The following is a 17,010-nucleotide window of genomic DNA, read 5'->3' as shown; positions in this document are numbered from 1 at the left end:
TTTATTGCGTTCCGGGATGACCGCAGCGAAGCGGGGCGGGTTGGGGTGACCGCAGCGAAGCGGGGCGGGTTAACATAAATGACAGGCGATATAATGTTAACATTAGTGCAATCTTCTATGGTTTTTATCATATCACTTGAAAGCGAAAAAGTAAAAATTATCTAAGTAACAAAGTTTATTGCGTTCCGGGGTGACCGCAGCGAAGCGGGGTGAACGCTGCTAGTCAGTATATATTGCTTTTATTAGTTCACACTAGCTTCTGTTCTTAAGATCAGTATATCATGATCGACCGAAACTATAAATATGATATGATGAATTTAAGAAAATATATCAGATCATAAATTTTTGCATATAAATTTATTAGATGAGAAGAGAAGGACTTTGTAAGAATGAGACAAAATAAGAGTTCTTTGAAAATTCAGATAAGACTAGAAAACACTGCTTCTGTCTCATTTGGTCTCATCATGTGAGCACGCCATTCCTCCTTCAAACGTATATAGATGACCTACCTCCAAGCACACACGCTACCAACTATCAGAATTAGAATTAATTATTCGCATTAGTGTACACTTTCCTTTTCTGAGACTTTCGTAGAAAGAAGCGCAAAAGGAAATAAAAAATAAATATTCATTATCGAGAAATTTTCATTTTAAAGGCAATTTTGTCAAGCATATAATGTAAATTAACTTTACATCAGCGTTTAATTAAGAAACTCTATTTGACTAAACTCCTAAACTTTTCTCACGAGAATCAAATGAAAAGTAAGCAAAATTTTATGAAGACTAACAGCCATGAATAATTGAGAGCCATCTACCGGTATAGAAGAAGATAAATCATAATTCTTGTTTTACTTTACTTTTAAAAGTTAGTACTGTTAACATTATCAACGTAGGCGTTTTATGCACCTAATTATATAGAATGTTAATTTATTTTGTCACGTTCTAGTGTATATTTTTTTTTACAAATTTCTTTTTCTTTTTTAGAGCCCTAACTTGGCAGAACGGTTTACGTGTATACTTTTCATGGGTATATGTGTGTTGTAAAGTTTGAAGTTGGCTTCTTCATTGGACCAGTCAATTAGGGAGCTCTGGTTTCGAAGAAATGAAATCAATTCTTTAAGTTTTACGTCCTAGTGTATGCAGGTTAGGGTAAAGGAGACGGTGATGATGAGAAATGAATAAATTGCTGGAATGAAGAAAGTGAAAGGAAACTAGAGAACCCCGAGAAAACCCATGCACACAGTGTTTGTCCACCACATAAAGTCCACTTTGCGCGAGCTGGGAAACTCTGGTTTCGAAGTCCAAACTGGATTTGCTCCCGGTCTAACGTTTTCCTGTAAGTTTTACTCTTTTCTGGCACATTTTACATTATACGACGTTTTCATTTTTCAACTAAAACAATTTCTTGCACTTTTGCTTTTAATAAACACAAAAAATTATGGCTCTGAACATTTTAAAAATGATTTTTTTTTTTTTTTGTATATGCTTGGGGTCTTTTTTAATTAGAGGACCCGATTTCTCTAACAGTATTAGCAAAGCAATACAACAACGTGCATTCAGAGGGAAAATACAACAGGTTACGTTTTCATCAACTACCTAGCCGCACTTCAACCTTATCATTAAGAATATATATATATATATATATATATATATATATATATATATATATATATATATATATATATATATATATATATATATATATATATATATATATATATATATATATATATATATATATATATATATTTTAGCACCTTAGCCTTTCTCTGTCAACACTGTCTCAATCATATTGTATTTTGTTTATCGTAATATACTGATGTCATGAAACGAAGGTACTGTGAACTAATAAGAGCAGAATATACCGATGTCAAGAACGGAAGCTACTGTGAACTAATAAAAGTAGAATATACTTGTGTCAAGAACGAAAGCTAATGTGAACTAAAAAAAAATAGAATATACTGATGCCAAGAACGGAAGTCACCGTGAACTAATAAAAGCGGAATATACTGATGTCAGACACAGAAACTACTGTGAACTAATAAAAGCAGAATGCATTGATGCCAAGAAAAGAAGCCACTGTGAAGTAATAAAAGCAGGAAAAGAAGGAAGGGATTGTGAATTTTGGTATGTCCGCAACTATTTTTTCGACGTATAAAAAAAAAGGTATGGGATCGTTCAGAAAAGAAAAGTTTCCATTATAATACAATTAAAAGGTTACAAGGATTTGTGTTAGAGTTTAGCCTCACTTTCAACACCCAAGCTATATGAGACGAAGAACTACAGCTTAAAATGGGACCTGAACCACATAAGCGTCTGTTGGGAACTGAGATCTACTTTCTTGTGTCTTATGTGTTTCAATTATTTTTAATGAAACTGTTCCAGTTTCCTGTTAAAATTGTTCTAATTAGCACGAGAAACTATATACTTGTAATTGTGATTATCACAACTACGTATATCTTCCGTTTCTTCTCCCTTAAAAATCGTTAATCTTCCTTCTTTACCTCTGAAAAATCTTGTAATTCTGGGCTACACTTAACGAACATGGAATAACTAAGAGATGGCTCCTTTTCCCTTCCTGCTTCATATTGACGAGTACGATTCCCTGTGGGAGTTAACGTACACTACATTTATGATATCCCCGAACTCCACTTTAAGAAAATTGTAAACAATTTTTTTTCACATTTCAATTATTACAACAAGAAACTGTTTACATGTGACAATTTGTTCTTACATAAGGATGAACAACGAAGTTCAACATTTAGAGGTTGTCAGAAATGTTTACCATCAAACTACTAGTCACAAGTTAACACAATGACACATATTGGGGACCAGTTTGTGCAATATTATGACTGGGATGTCGCTCGCTGCACTGGTTTGTTCTCCTGCAGGATCTGGTTAGTCCTTGGGTTGTTTCTGTACATTATGTTCTTAAGATAGCCCCACAAATAAAAATGTTGTGGTTTTAAGTCTGGCGAGGGAAGCGGCCAAGTTTTTCGATAGACCGACGAAAAAATGTCTGAGCACCATTGACTCATTTGATGTATGGCTCGTTGCTCTGTCCTGTTGTAACCAACAGTAACGTTTGTCTTTCTCAAGCGAAGCCACAAAGTGACTAATGGTGTTACTATTGATTAATAGAAATGATTAATCTATATATATAAAAGAGAACGTACAAATCCTTTGTCCGCTCATCACGCTAATACGGCTGAACCAATTTCTTTTATTTTTGGGGGGTTATTAGGATTTGGACCCTAGATGGTTTTTATCATATCACTTTAATTTTCAATTACCAGTGTCTTGAGATAATTGACCATTCAGGTGTCCATTACGTACAAATCCTTTGTTAGTTCATCATAGGTATAAAAATAAACGTATTTATATGCAACCCGCATGACCGTGTCACTCGGCGGGTTAACATACATGACAGGCGTTATAATGGTTTTTATCATATCACTTGAAAGCGAAAAAGTAAAAATTATCTAAGTAACAAAGTTTATTGCGTTCGGGGGTGACCGCAGCGAAGCGGGGCGGGTTAACATAAATGACAGGCGATATAATGTTAACATTTACTGCAATCTTCTATGGTTTTTATCATATCACTTGAAAGCGAAAAAGTAAAAATTATCTAAGTAACAAAGTTTATTGCGTTCCGGGGTGACCGCAGCGAAGCGGGGTGAACGCTGCTAGTCAAATATATAGTTTAATATGGTACTTGATTTTAGATTATATTATTTACTGGTAAACAGTATTTTAAGCTGTTAAAACTGTGTATAAGAAGTAGATTTTAATTCTTTTCTTTTTCTTTTCTTTTCTTTTCTTTTCTTTTTTTTTTTTTTTGGTAGAAGTTAAGTAAAAGAGTTTGTTTTACTTTGAAATGCCTAATTACAATTTTATTAACACAAAATGAACTTTAACATATACAAAAGGATATTAATGATGCTATTTGCATATTTTTTGAGTTACTTGTTACAAAACTATTTACGTAAGGAAACCAAAATTAGAAAGCTCAGACTTTTTTTTTAAAGCTTTTACATGTGGTAGCAATTGAAATTTGTATGAGTATATGATAACCTCTCACCCGAAGTCCAAAGTTTTTGTTTTTGTACATAGCTAAAATTGTTTTAGTTGCCTTTGTTTCCACTTTTCCTTTTGCAAGCCTGAATTTTTATTATATTACAAAATTTATTAGTTTTTAATTTGAAATTAAGTGCTTAATTTATGATTTTTATTTATTTATTTATTTTTTGCAATTAAAAAGTTTTATTAGTTTTTATTACCGTTGTCCCTTAGGACAAGTTATTATAAGAAGGAAAAACATATTAATGGTTTTTATTACTTTTTAAGGCTTGCTTTTATAATTATACTTAAATACCATTACTTTTTAATAGATTAGCATATTTATTTATTTATTTATTTATTTTAATATTTTTTTTTTTTGTTTTTAACACACTATACACTACTGAATCAACATTCGAGTTCAAAAAATAGACCCACAATTCTTCTTCTTCTTCAAATTGTGTACTACACTCCTACTTGCTCAGAATGAAGTAGAACTTAATGTACTGTATGAAGATTTTCCGTAGTCCATATCCAAGTATGAAATAGTTTATAGATAAAATTATTCTTTGGTGAAGATTAACTTTAGGAGCCTATTTAATCATATTATCACTATAAGTTCATAATTTTCTTGCCATAGTTCAAATTATACCGCCATAAAAACTATTTTACATCTTTTGCTAGGATACTATACCCCATTTGCATACATGGTGCGTGAGATCAGGATTCGACCCCCAGTGGATCTCAGGTAGCTCGAATCGCACTTTAATATGTAGAGCTAAGTCTAATATAACGTTGGTGCTGATAGAGGTATTAAAGTCTAATAAAACCAACCAACTAACTGCATTGAGCCCTCCCCGCTAGGCTAGTGGATTGGCGCACTTGACTTTGGTGCTTGGCGTTTTGTGTTCAATTTCTGGCAGCAGAATCTTCAAATTTGAAGACATTACGTTAATTCAGATTTCACCTTAAACTGTACGTCCACGTCTCATATAACCTCGGTGCTGAAATGGACGTTAAACTCGGATTCAACCAAACAGTTGTGTACATAACAATATTTGTGCAAACTTATATGGTATAAATACTACGCGTGCAACGGTATGTGCATAAACTAGGGGTGGGCAAAACCGTTTTTCTAAATAAAAACTGGAAACCGGTTTCTAGAAAAACCGAAATCCGAAAACCCGACATTTCGGTTTTCTTCAAAACCGGTTCGATTTCCCCCCAAAACCTGTTTGGTTTTTCACAGAAACCAGTTTCTGTTCTCTCCAAAACCGGTTTCGGTTTTCTTCAAAACTGGTTCGGTTTTCTTCAAGACTGGTTCGGTTTTCACCGAAAGTGGTTTCGGTGAAAACTTTGGGAAACAGATAAAACTATTTCTGTAATAACGGAATCGGTTTCCAGTGAACAACGAAACACTATTCTGGTCAGAAATAGAAGGAATTTTGAAAAAAAAAAAAAAAAAAAAAACAACTGGAACTGGTTTTGAAGAAAACCTAACCCTGTTTTGGAGAAAACCGAAAACAGTTTCAGTGAATAACCAAACCGGTGTTTGGAGAAAACCGAAGCCGTTTCTTTTTAAAATTTTGAAAAATTGTTTTCGGTTTTCCTAAAAACCGGAAAACCGGTTTTTGTGCCCACTCCTAGCATGAACACGACAAATTCGAAAACCACGCACTACTCTGGACTAGGCTGTACAAGCTAGCTATCCATCTATTCTTGCTAAAGTCAGGGATAAACTGAAGTGTAGTCAAGGCAGTAGTTCGTCCATAGAAACATCATATCCTCACATATCTCTCCAAGCTGCAAGCGGCAGGAGAGACTTAACTTTACCTCCGATTTACATCGGTCAACAAGTTCCTTTAGACCCAGCTGCAACGGACGTGGTAGTTTCAAACCAACAAACCCTAAACCTTCGAGTTGCTATGGGCAGTAGGTCCAACTTATAGAAGAAGAACTATTACAGAAATTACTTACCGGAATTTATAATCTAGTATACAAACTGTATAAAAACTTTTATAAGAAAAATATTAGGAAAAGCCTATGTACCGTTACCTTACCGTCACCAGCAACTCTATCCATCACGACTCGGGAACTCACTAAAGAAATAATTAACACATCTGACCAGAGTATATACACTTATTTACTGAAACTAAAGTACAGTGTAACGGTTTCGACATCTTAAAGTTATCTTCGTCTAATGAATTAGTGTCTGATGAAGATAACGTTAAGTTGTTGAAACCATTACGTTAATCTTTATTTGTAAATGAAACGAAACATATCATCTCATTCTACAAACCTTTCTTTCACTTTTCCATGTAGTCTCCCGTTTTTGCACACATTTTTCCATCGTTCTGCAAGTTTGTAAGTACCCTTGAGATAGAAGAACGTTCCAGCTGCCCGTAAACACTGACGCACTAATTGCCGGATATCCTCCAGTATTTCGTAGCGATGGCCTCGCATCTGTTTCTTCACATAACCGAAAATATAGTAGTCGGAGGTTGCCATGTAGGGATGTAGGGAAAATATGGAAATGTTTCCCACCCAAATCTCCTGATATGCTCCATAGTTGCAGTGCAGTATGCGAACGCGCATTATTCTGTTGAAAGATGATATTCTTTCCAGAACGTTTATCACGTAAGGCATGACGGAGCTTCAAAAGTGTCTAGATGTAGCGGGCAGAATTTATGGTTTGTCCAGGTTCAAGAAAATCAATCAGAATACAACCCTTTGCATCCCAGAAGAGGCTCCCCATAACTTTTCCTACCGATTGCGCTGTTTTTGCTTTCTTCTTCGGTGGAGAATCCAATCGTTTTCTTTCAGGTTCATAATGATGGAACCAGTTTTCATCTCCAGTCACAATACTCGTCAAAAAGTCATCACCTTCGTGTCGAACTCTCTGAAGAAGAGTTTGGGTAAAGGTTAGTCTCTGACGTTTGTGGTCCTTTGTTAATAAACGGGGACTCAACGGACACAAACCTTCCGATAACCTAAGCTGTGAGTCATTTCTTGCACCGCACTATTTCAATACCAAATTTTGCACCGATGTCATTCAGAATGGCAGGCCTATCTTCCTAATCATGAACCCTTACCTTGTTTCGTTCTGCGGAGGCAGTTCGAGGGTGCCCACTGCAAGGCTCATCTTCGATACTCGTGTTTCCATCTTCAAAATGTTTCACCCACCTCCTAACATTGTTGGCATCCATGCAAACATCACCATAGGCACGCTGCAGTCTGCCGTGAATTTCAGAAGCAGATTGGTCCTCTTTAACTAGCAATTCAATCACAGCACACTGTCGAAACGAAACATCGCTGCTCGCCATTTTGGAAATGCTGCCTGTGATTACGTGCTAGCAACAAACAGCGCCAATGTCTGGAAAGAAAGAAAGAAAGAAAGGTCTGTAGATTGAGGTCTGTAGATTTCACTTACAACCAAAGATTACGGTTGTGAAAACATGTTGCTCACGACTTTCAGTATGCTCCTCGCACTTATCGTTTTCTATACAGGTATGGACTTAGTTTCGTCTTGACTTGTTCTTAACTTCTTTTTACTCATACTGTACGCTCGAAACAGACTGAAGCAAACAAGTTTATAACCTTAATAAACTAAAATGTCATACTTGATCAATGCAGAGCTCTACACCTACTGTTAATACACTCATGCACATATCTATATACAGGATGCTTTTTAACTTAAAACTGCAAAATACCTGAAGATATCAGTATCGGAGTTAAATATTGTCTGAAATAAAAAGTTAACATTTTGGAAGGAGGAATTCATCTCTGACAAAATTAGCTCGTCTCCCCCTCTTGGAGATGGAGATGCAACTATGAAAAGCTGAATGACATATTTTTTTTTTTTTTTTTTTTTTTTTTTTGCGTATTTGGACTGTACGAAAAATAAGTAAAATTTTATTCCAATTTCTTTTCTCGATTCGTGATAAATGGCGCTGTGATCAGTGAAAACTAGTTTCACCAAGGTTTCTGGAATTTGAGATACCCATATTAAGAAAAAAAAAGTATCCCAGAGTTTAAGAAATTTCTCATTTGAAGCTGCAAACGGGGTATTTTACAATATATAAATGTTTCGTCATGTTAAAAGTTGCGTTGTTTGTGATCCCATCACGAGAAAACGACTGAACAGGTTGAATCATAGTATCCACTCCGAGTTAGGTACTCATTTTGATTTTAAAATGCATCACAAGGATATGTGGTTCAAGATTTATGCAAGAAATAGAGTAACTGATGAGCCTCTTAAATAAGGAGAATGGTTGTCACTGTCAACCTGCGACCAATGAAGGATCTAGCCCGGGGCCGGGAGTACCTAGGCCCCCCAGTTTCTTAAGTGAGAAAAATAATTTAAGCTATTATTTATATATGTTTTTGGAAATTTATTGTAAACTCATGATACGTATCATAGCTTGGGTTCTAGTTGCTCCCCCCCCCCTAGTTTTTACCTTCTAGATACGCAACTGCCTGCGAGGCGCACGCCTGAAGGTAATGAAGAGCAAGCAAGAGCACCCAAGCTACTGACAGAAGTAAACTTTGAAATAATGGTTAAAGCACTACTTGCAATCAGTGTTCATCATTCGAGGAAAATTTCCCTCAGCTAGGAATAATTCATTGGCAAAGTTATCAGAAAGGAAAAAAAAAAGAGAATTTTTCGATAAAATGTGGAAATCCAGGGAAATTCTCGCGCTGACTGATTGGCAAATATAAATGCTTAAATTTGTCTTTGTTCTTCAGAAAAGAAAAAAAAAACAATAACAACCAAGGATCTTATAAAATAGAGGATCTGCCCTTACAACAAAACCTTGAAGCCATACGTCACAGTTTCGCCACCCCTACTCTGCCCACTCCACCCAATAGGATCGCAATGTTTTGAGTCAACAATCATGGCAGAAACGAGAGTAGCCAATCAGACGTGCCGATGCTCGATTGCTTTTTGGCTTCACCGATTTAATAGGATGAAGATATATATATGGGCAGATCCTCTATTTATAACATCCTTGATAACAACAGTATGTGTGTCTATTCAAAGTAGCATAATTTGCACTCATTGTTGACAAAAAAAAAAAAAAAAAAAATAGAAACAAAAAGGAAATGAATAACAAATATTGTTAGCACTTCCTTTAATATGGCTAAATTAATCTTATCACAACTTCTGTCATAGAAATTGGATACAACTAGGGAAAATTTGACAAGAAATGGGAAAATTTTGTGAGTGGAGGGAAATTTTCTTTAGGAAACCTGCTAACACTGTTTGCCATGACTAATTACAATATGAGCTTTAGCAATCTTCAAAGATGCTTCAAGTTTGACATTCTGCCTTTGTTATAGGAAGAAGTGGAGCGTAAAGTATGCATGTTTTACGAAGAAGTGGTGCCAGATAAACAAGATAGAAAACTACTGAATTAGGAAGATTAATCTGGTCTTGTAAACTCTTATTACAAATAAGTAGACACGTGTCTAAACATTTCCAAAATTCTGGTTTTAATAGGATGCGGGGATATTTCCTACATATTTTCCCCTTATCAACGTTATCTGGTGTTTGTGATCGTGTCACAGGAAAACACCTGCACGTTTTGAAGTGAATTTCGAAGCATGCATTACCTAGCTTAATCTGTTTCTTTATCATATCAAGATGATAAAAGAGCGTACCCTAACTGGAACAAGTTATAAATTTTATGACAGAAAAGATGTACCGGTATCTTATAGGTTCTTAACATTTCAATTTCATTGCAATATGTTTCCTAGGGTGAAGGGTTGAAGTATTTCCCTTGAATGTTATTCTCTCCATGCGAAGAACAGGATTTCAGCTAGTGTAGGGGAAGGTGAGGCACGTTGCAACAGTGGGTACGTTGCAACGGCGCTTTTTCTGCTTTAGCGTTGGCTCCACTGTGTTGTATTTTGACGTGTTTGAACACGAAACGGAAGAGGTCTGTTGTGATCAGTTTAACAACGGAGGTCCATGTCCAAAGGTGCTGTAGGCGTAGCGGGCGAAAGTTTGTTTTTTGTAGAGGTAAGTAATTTTTTTTTTTTTTAACTTTTGTCTTTCTTTACTACATTTTACACATATCTAACAACAGTAAATAATATGTGGTATCCCAATAGTATCACAACTGAAATATAATTACATTATATTTCTGTTCCCGTGTTACCTGCTATTTAGTGGCGAGGAAAGCTTTTATGTACAAACATGTCGATGGGGTAAATTGCAACTTCTGTTGCAAGATGCCCCATGGCATTGAAAAAGATATTTTTGCCGGTTAAGCATTGTTATATGCACAATTGTTGTCGGTTATAAAACAAAGAGTATTATGATTGTTGTCGTTCTTATTGTCGTTATTATTATTATTATTATTATTATTATTATTATTATTATTATTATTATTATTATTATTATTATTATTATTATTATTATTATTATTATTATAAGACAACAGTGATTGCTTATGGGTTGCAGTGCCAAGTAGTAGTTCTTTCCCTTCATCTTCTCACTTAGAACTTCAGACTGCAAGTCAAAGTGAGCTTCATGGATCACCTGCAAATGAATCTAACAAGGTAGTGCAGAATCCTTCAGATGGTCAAATACCAGGGAAAAGTGGTCTTCCAGACAAACCTGACTTCTCTCCTGAATATGTACGGTCCTATCCAAAAGCTGGACCTCGAAAACTGATAGCTCGAAAAAGGAAAAGATGTGCTTTTCTCACACTTCAGAAATAAGTGCTATCGAAATAGAAAAGAAGTGTCTAAAAAAGGTGGAAATGTGAAATCAGTAGCTAACAAGAATTTATTCTCAAGTTCTTCCACAGAAGATTGTTTGGTTTGTGAAGAACCGTATGAAGAAGAGGATGCAGAAGAAGACTGCATATAAGTTGTGAGAAGTGGTCTCATTAGTCGTTTGCCGATTGAAACTAGATTTGATAGCTAGATTGGAACTAAATTTAAACCAAGTTCGATTGTTGCAACTTACCCCAGATGATGTTGCAACTTAACCCATTGGTGGGGCAAGTGTCAACAGTCGGTACTTAGTTCAGAAAGTTGGTGCTATCAAATGTACCGTTCGATGTCTTGCGCTTAAATTTTTTTTGCTATGTAGCTAAGACATGTACCTTTTAATCCACTCAATATAGTTTTTGTATCTATAATACGTAGTTTCCGAGTAAAAAAAATCAGTCCTGAAAAGTATTGTAACTAGCCCCACCTTTCCTTACGCTATAAAGATTGGCGTACTTCTGGCGATACAGTTTCTAAATTCTACTCTTTTAAGAACTGAACAAACTCCTCTTCTCTCCGAAGTTGATAAGAAGTTATTAAAATCCTTCAGCAGCGTAACCATAATCGTTAATTAATGCGAGACCGAACCAACTACCAAGAAAATGATTATATTTTCGAAGATTCTCCTACGTTCTTATACAAAATTCGATTTCTCGAGTCTCGACCAAGAGAACTTTTGAGCTTAGAAGAAAGGCTTGATGGTTCACATAAAAACGATATTATATAAGAAGTCGTGAAGAAGTGATTTCCAGAAGCTTTTTCCGACGTTTGTTCTACAAGTAACTGAAACCTGTCGTATAAGGCGGTGGAGAGAAGGTTATAGGACTTTGAAATGGGGTTGTACTATGCGGGCGGTTCAACAAGATGAAGACTATAAAAAATCTTCTTGTTGGAGTTTAAAAAAAGGAAGAAGAATACCAAGAAAGAAAGAAAGAAAGAAAGAAAGAAGTATAATAGAGGCTCTGGTAGCAAATCCCTCAACTTGCCCGCATGGCGTCGTCGCCTCTCAAGCTTTTCCTCCCGTCCTTCTTTTCTTTCAGTTCTTTTTCCCTTCATCTTTCCATTCTTTCCTTTCTTGGTTCGTCTTTGGATCGGAGCCAGAGTAGAGCCGCCGACCTCTGGAGATTGTCGGGTCACCGCCGTCTATAGCTAGGGAAGCGATTCTACTTACTCAGAATTCGTTGTGACGACAACAAGAAAGAAAGAGAAGGAAGAAGGGAAAAAGTCAAATCTATGAAGAGAAAAATGAAAGAGGATAGAAAATTGGCGTTGAGGGGATAGAGTAGGTTATTTTCCTTTTTTTATTCTTTCGTTTGGTTGAAAATATGATCTTCCGCTTCTTCCGAACACGACGTATGATATGGGACATAAGAAAATTGCTTTTTGTATTGAATATACTGTATATGTTTCATACATAGACAATAAGGAAGAAACCAATATAACTCTTTAATCTTCTCAAGAAACTCTTCTTTCTCTCTGCATCCTTCTACTACCTTTCTATATATCATTATATGTAAAACTAGATAAACTAATAGTATGTCCTGTAGAAGGGTTACTGCTAGATTGATTGATTGGTCTATATTTAATGGGGACGTCAGCAGCAAGCTATTTGTCCCCGTCACGATAATTTGTTTGCTTGTTCGTTATATAATTAATAGGGACGTAAGCAGCCGCATTATCTATCCCCGTCACGATAATTTCTTTATTTGCTTGTTTGTTGTATAACTAATGGGGACGTCAGCAGCCGCATTATCTATCTCCGTCACGATAATTTGTTTGTTTGCTTGCTTGTTATATAATTAATGGGGACGTCAGCAGCTGGCCCATTTGTCCCCGTCGCAATGATTTGTTTGCTTGTTTGTTGTATAATTAAGGATATCGTCAGCAGCCGGATTTTTTGTCCCGTCATAAAAATTTGTTTCCTTTCTTCTTTATTGCATAATTAATGAGGACGTGAGCAGCGGGACTATTTATTCATTCATAAAAAATGTTTCTTTGCTTCTTTATTGTATAATTAATGGAAACAGTAGCAGCGGGAATACTTCTCCCCGTCACGATAATTTATTTTTTTGCTTGTTGTATAATTAATGGGGACAACAGCAGCGAGGCTATTTGTCCCCGTCACGGCAATTTGCTATTTTGCTTGCTTGTTGCTTTGTAATTGGAAACGTCAATAGCGGGGATGCCTGTTCCCTGCGTGATAACCTATATGTTTGCTTGTTTGTTGTGTATTGAATGGGATCGTTAGCAGTGGGGCTATTTGTCCCTGTGGTGACTATAATTTGTTTCTTCGCTTCTTTGTTGTATCATTAATGGGGACGACAGCAGTAGGGCTATATGTCCCATCACATAGACCAATGACCTATACATGCTGTGGATTGAAAAATCAAAATAAAATTTAAAAAAAAAAAGGTAAAATTCGAGTTAGTAAAACAGTATGCCAGAGGAATAAGACTTTAAACAAAATAAAATTTAAACAAAACGTGAGAATGTTATGAGAATAAATAGCAAAATATAAGAAATATAACTAAAGAATAATTAAAAATGGAATAATAATAGCACATGACAGGAAATAGTTTTTAAGGAAAACCCTGAGAGCGCGTTAATTATTTTAATTTAACGAACACAAATGAAATACGGTCATCAGAAATCGTTCTAGCCTCTGAACCCTGATTAAGATTTTTAGGTATCACTAAACGCTATTTCAGGTATGAGTATTCTGGATATTCTATAAGAGTGTGCCGAATACTTATCCTCACAATACACCATACACCAAATAGGAATAAGTGAAACAAGTGCCCAATACGCAAGTGTGTAAGGATCATTTCACTTCGGCGACTGGTACGTCATGACGTCTGCCAATTGTCCAAAATAGGTTTTAGTGAGTGAAGTTTATTTTCGTTTGATTTTGTTCCAATCAGTTTCTCAGTGAGAAAGCATCTGTTTAGTGAAATAGCTACGGAGATTAGAGCACCGAAGAGAGTTCTCCAGTGGACCAACTGAATGTCAGACACCTACGAGACAACGTTGGGACAATATTGATGCTGTAACTGGTGGTACCTCTGAAGAATATCCTGCGTTAGAAGGTATTTTCTTAAAGACATTCTGCAGACTTACTATAACGCTTTGTGAGTCAGTGCAGTTAAGTACACGAAGCAGCGAAAGTTGAAGCGCATGATCGAGAGCTAGCTTAACTGCTGCTAGTTCAGCATTAAATATTGAACAGAGGCGATTCACACTAAATTCTGAACTGTCCTCATTTGTGAAGAGGGCGCAGTCAATAGAATTCTCACTTTTTGAATTATAGGTATACATCACATTAGAACTGGAATGCTGCTCTAGCAACGCTCCGAACTCTTGTTAATATTTCTGGAAATATGTGTGCTGTTTGGATTTAAGATTTAGAATTTATATTTCTGGGCTTTCGGCATCTATAGCCATTTAGCCCGTCCCGTATGAGGGATGACGTCTCTCGGCGATCGCAATATCCGTGGCCTGGGACCTATAAGTTAGGTACCATCCCGGCATTTGCCTGGTGTGAATAAGGAAAACCCAGGAAAGCCTCATTCAGGATGGCTGGCCTGAAAAAGCTTTTAAACTTTTTCGAACGAGTGTCCCCACCAGGAATCCAACCCAGAACCGCGCTCGCACCGAAGGCGAGAGCATTAGCGACTACGCTACGCGGGACCATTTTGTGCGCTGTTTGGAATGCGATGACAGTCAAAAGTCGAGTTCTGTTGGAGCCCAGATGAAAGGGCAAGAACGTGTAGCAAAGGGAAAGAGATGACCATTCAATTTTTCTTTGATGAGGCTCTCGTAATCACGAACGTACCGCAGGACGTGTAGCCCGACGGTGTGGTGCATAGCGGTCGTAACAAGTCTGGCCACCACCCAACAGAAAGCAACAAGGGTGGTCATAAATGCAACGCATATGGGCTGTATAATTTCTGAGAAGTCTCTCACGACGGTGCGCTAACAATGGTTCCTTTGCTTCTGCATAAAGGATGCTAATAACAGTAGTACGGAATGCACCCGTAGGTGGACTATAAGCACGTGATTAACAGTGTCAATTTGTTTCAGCAGAGAGAAGCGAGAAGTGGAATAAACAATACAACCATAGCCTAACTTGGACTGAGTTACACTTTGTGTGGTGGAAAAGTACATGAAACAAATTTATACCTTGGAGACAATAGTATTTAAAATTTCAAATGTGGTCTCCACGTTAAGCGGCCATCAAAAGTCAAACCCAAAACTGGACTGTATCAACGAATGAAAGAAGAGTGTAACGAAATGCAAATCCAGATCAACAATACAAGTGTGTTAGCTCCAGATGTGTACACATTGCGTTTTTTTTTGGCCATTAAACCGAAAGCCTGTCTCGTTCGACTAGCAAATAAGACGAATTACGTCATTTGATGCTGTCAAGTAATACCGGGAAGGTATCTGGATCGGCAATAAATATCAAGATCATCAACATAGAGCAGATCAGACAAAGGAGCCTGGATTGCAACAACACTGTTGATGATGACAGCAGTGACACGAATAAACGGCCTTGGTGGCACCATTTCCTGCAATAATCGCTCTGAGCAACTAGCGTCTACTCTCACCTTAATATAACGGTCATCCAGAAAGCTCTTTATAAATGACGCCATGATCACGAAGACCCTAGATACATAGTTGTTTTAAAATTCTTTGAAGTCTGTAATGAAGAATAAATTGAAGTTAAAGTCGTCAATTTTATTTCAGATTTTGCTTGGTTGTGAGAACAAGGTTCTCCACCTACACAGGGGTTTGTACTGATTTAAGACATATTTTTAAAAATGGATAATAAAAAAATATTAGATCAGTAAACATTTGGATCTATAAGAGCTTTGGCCAATAGGTTTGTTAGTAGCTTATAATGCCAGTAGTAGAAAATAGTTGAGTTAATTTTGAGTTTAACGTCCCTTTCAGCAGCGAAGTAATATGAGACGTGGGCCTGCTGATTCACATGGAACTCTAACCACACGAGATTCCCGCCGGGAATCGAATCCAGATCTCCCACGCGTTCGCAAAGCACTTCGCCATGAAGAAACTCTGCAGCATTCGTTGTAAACTAGCATGAACCGATAGAAATCTTGAAGGAAAAATTGTGAGTAAGTGTTAAATACAATATCTATTTTACGTAAAGTTTTGGATGCCAAGTGAATATAGCTATCATAGTATAAATATCTGGTGTGTTGAAAATTATAATGAGTTATAAAAGGAATTGAATTATTACTTACTCTTTCCATAGAGATTTTTTTTTTATCTATTTTTGTCTTATTGCCTGGACCTGTTTAACTGTAGAGTTACTTTTGTTCGTTTTTCTTGTGTGTTTGTTCATATAAAGCAAATTGTTAAAAGTGTTGTAATTTGTCTTTTTCGAGTTGATTATAAAGCGATGATTTTCTTAAATTAAATCTTTTCTTTGACCCTAATTCGGTCAAAGGAATAGCTGTTCTGTAAGTAATCTGTGAGTTTTATGTCCCACATATATCAGGCTAGGTTAAAGGAGACAGTGATGATGAGAAATGAATGAAATTTTGGTATGAAGGAAGTAGGAGGAAATGGGAGGAACCCCGATAAAACTTACGCACATGGTGTTTGTCCGTCACAAAGCTCATTTGGTGTGAGCTGGGATCTGTAAGGGACCATTAGGAGGATGCTAAAATTTACTTTATATTCAAAATTCCTACACTGTATAGATGCTATCTTATATCTGATTTATTTTTATATTAATTTAGTTTTGTATTCTTTTATATAATTTTATTAGTAGTAGTTTGTATAGTTTATCAGTATATATTTATCTATTCTTTTGAAAATAAAAAGAAAGTATTGCTTTACTGGTCATGGCTGAATAGCTAGCTACAAAGATAGCTACAAAGTTAGAGAAATCCCAAAAAACGGAGGGAAAGACGCCAAACTTAAAAGTTTGCTGAACTCACTGTTATGCAGTGTTTATAACCATTGAAAATTCATTTAGTCAAGATTTTTTTTAAAGGAACTTATCTCTTTTGGTATGGGAACAAAACACATCCTTGTTTGCTATATTTCTAACAGTTGACCACAGTCTGAACGAGATGTCAAGTTTCTGCGTCTATTTCGTTGCAAAAACATTATGTCCAAATGTAAAAAAAAAAAAAAAAAAAAA

At 36.2% G+C, this 17,010-nt stretch overlaps 1 protein-coding gene across 2 annotated transcripts in view; it reads right to left on the bottom strand.

Annotated features, from left to right (window-relative positions):
* LOC145684072 (uncharacterized) overlaps positions 1-17,010 on the bottom strand; it is a 526,936-nt gene that overhangs the window by 125,749 nt on the left and 384,177 nt on the right. Inside the window, exon 1 of one of the 2 annotated variants that reach the window (XM_081755925.1) lies at positions 7,151-7,284. The exons of the other annotated variant lie outside the window; for it this stretch is intronic. The gene's annotated coding sequence lies outside the window, so the exon portion shown is untranslated. Of the gene's footprint in view, positions 1-7,150; positions 7,285-17,010 lie in introns of those variants that run through there. 2 annotated transcript variants of the gene reach the window in all.

This window comes from Thermobia domestica, chromosome 4, assembly GCF_964235325.1.
Source record: "Thermobia domestica chromosome 4, izTheDome1.hap1.1, whole genome shotgun sequence".
NCBI classification, from domain to species: Eukaryota; Metazoa; Arthropoda; class Insecta; order Zygentoma; family Lepismatidae; genus Thermobia; species Thermobia domestica.
This window is presented reverse-complemented; position numbering and strand designations above follow the sequence as displayed.